Here is a 3,020-nt window from a genome sequence, read left to right on the forward strand (position 1 = left end):
TGTTGGGTAGCACCGGGATCGGACAACGAATACGTGGAGTCAGGAGAGTACGTGCAGGACGAACCAGAACCATTCCAAGCTGAGGATATCACAGGCAAGATGATATGACCTTGATTCCATCTCTAGACTTGTTGTGCTAGTTTTCGTTTCCATATCTTATTGCTCGCTGCCTACCACTGAAATTAAATTGCTTCTTCATATGCCATGAGCCCAAACACCGTTCTCCTTCCTAGCAAAACTTGTATGGCTAAGTAGGCTTGCTCAGCTACTAATGTTAGCGTTGCTAGATGCAGGTGCTTTGACTCATGTGATAACATGAGCTTTGATATCATTATCTTAATTCTATTATTTTAATCAATGCACCTATATACTTGGTAAATGACGGGAGGCCTAGCCTTTTGCCGGGTGCTTTGTTCCGTTATTACCGCCTTAGTTACCGGTTACCGGTGTTTAATTCCATAATGATCGGTCCTAACACGTTTGGGGTTGTTATGGGGACCCCCTTGATAAATCGCGTAGTGCTAAGGCTTGTCCGGCAGGACCCAACTTTGGTTTTAATCTGCTAATCACATAATAATCTGCATAGGGAATAGCTACCCCGAGGAATTTAATCAACAACCCGGGCCAGTGCTCCTCATGAGTGTTGGCCCCACCTGAGCGATGTCCGGGGCCCCACTGGTCACCCAGAGGTTTAGCCATCCCGACGTCTAGCTCATCCGTCGTGTCCTGAGACTGAGATACGCGGCTCTTATCAGGGTCGTCGACACGACGGGAGGTCCTGCTAGCCTTGTCTTACCTTAGCGGTATATCTTGAGTATAGGAATCCCAGTGAAGCTTTGGTTCTCCCCAAAGTTGAGGTTTTCCTCTAAGGAATCCGACGAGATCACGAGATTCGTGACAGAGGATGCCTTTGTGGCATGTGTTCGTTTGTGATGGACTAGTTGGAGCACCCCTGCAGGGTTTAATCTTTCGGAAAGCCGTGCCCGCGGTTATGTGCCAACTTGGAATATTTTGTTAACAACCGGTATTAGAGAACTTAAACATAACCTAATAAAACTGTCAACTGTGTGCGTAACCGTGACTGTCCCTTCCAAGATCTCTCTTCGATCGAGAACACGGTGGGGTTATGAATGTCGTAGGTAGGTGTTCAGGATCACTTAGTGATCAAGTAATCCCGACCGCCAGTGTAGACCACCTTCATATCTACATTGCGTAAGTTAGCCACCTAATCAAGCTTAGGATGTTGCACCCTGATCCACTTCATCCTTACCCTACCTAATAACATGACTAGTTCTGGCACCAAGGTCTTAGATTGCTGAGTCCCCGTGGCTCACGGATTCCTCCGAAACTCCCAGCAGGTACAGGTACCCCAGAGACAGATGATCCCGACGGCACCCAGCTGGCGTGGCAGTACGACGAGGAGATAGACCGCCTCTACGTGAACTATCCAGAGGACTGAGGCGTGGTCGTGATCGTGGGCTTGCAGGTAGGGTAGCATAGCATTTCCATGTTTTGTAGTCCGTAGCGGAACTACCTTGGTTGTATCTGTGATGTACTCTGAGTTATTAATAAGAAGACAGTTGAATCCCAAATTGTCTACTTGTATTATTATTTGTGCTATGTTACTTGCTTCTGAAACGCTTAGATGCGCTTCTTTCCTATTCGGGGGCCTCGACCCCCAGATCGGAAAGGACCGCATCTTGGTCGTTACAAGTTGGTAATCAAAGCCTTACGACCATAGGAGCCTTTGTGTGATCGTACTTGACCGAGTCGAGTCTAGAAAATGTTTTGAGTCTTAGATATATCAGAGAGTAGGATTCTTTTTTCTCCTCTTCTATGCTCTGGTGAGGTTCCCGTCTTAGGAAATCTTTAACTCTACTCCTCTTCTCGCTCAAATTTCTTTTTTTAGGATCACGCGGGTATTTGCGAAATATATATGATTTCGATGTGACGGAATCATGTCCTGGTGCCTCCTATCTGCTCTAAGTATCAGGGGAGTTGAGCTCCAGGGATTCTTGCGCACATCGCCATCATTCAGATTTCTGAGTATCTAAGAACGGAGGGTGTTCGTTGTTGCTTCAATACTGGTAGTGGTGAGATAACCCCGATGTCCCCAGTATTGGTGTAGATTGTTCGGGGGTATTACCACACTTTGTATCGTTGTGATCACGAGGATCTGTTGTAGATGAAGGTCCGAGATGCTGGTTGTGTGTTGAAGGATGTGATACAGGTGACGGGTTAGTTTAGGAGTTGTGTGAAATACTAATTGTATCCGTATACCTGATTGCATGACCATTTATTTCGGGAATTCATAGGTGGGATATCTAGTAGTATCTTATAGGACTATCTTCCTACATACGCTTGATTGAGGTTTGGGAAATCTCGGTCATATGTTTGCTCCGAGCAGTTCTGCTATGTTGTTACTTGTTTGCAGTGGTCCTTATCGGAATTTTGTCGTCTGTTACTTTGTGTATGCACTCTTGCTATGTTGTTCGAGTGCAATGCTAAATTCTATTCAGATATTCTATCTTTTGATTCAGCAATATCTTCAATTATTCTGTGGACTAATATGTTGTCCGTCTTCAGGATGGCTCCACCGACTCGTCAGACCCCAGCGCGTGAGGATATGCCGCCTCCACCTCCTCCTCCGCCGCCGCCGCCTCCTCCTCCTGCAGAGGCCTGGTAGGCGATGATGGAAGCTACTAATGCAAACACTCAGATGCTGTTGCAGTTGATCCAGGAGAGAGCCAATCATCAGCAGGGCAATTTCCAGCAGTGTGGCAATCACTTCGCCAATCTGAGTCAGTTCCTGTCAAACCAGCCTAAGACGTTCACTTCTTGCGACCAGTCGTTTGATGCGGAAGATTGGATCCGTGATATGAACAAGCATTTCGAGTGTAGCAATGTGCGTCCAGAGGATTATATCAAGTTTGCTACGTTTCAGTTCAAGGGGCAGGCTTCTATTTGGTGGCAGCAGCTTAAGGACTCCAGAGCTGGCAGGGTGATGTCTTAGGACGAGT

Source organism: Hordeum vulgare, chromosome 7H, assembly GCF_904849725.1.
Source record: "Hordeum vulgare subsp. vulgare chromosome 7H, MorexV3_pseudomolecules_assembly, whole genome shotgun sequence".
Classification (NCBI taxonomy): domain Eukaryota; kingdom Viridiplantae; phylum Streptophyta; class Magnoliopsida; order Poales; family Poaceae; genus Hordeum; species Hordeum vulgare.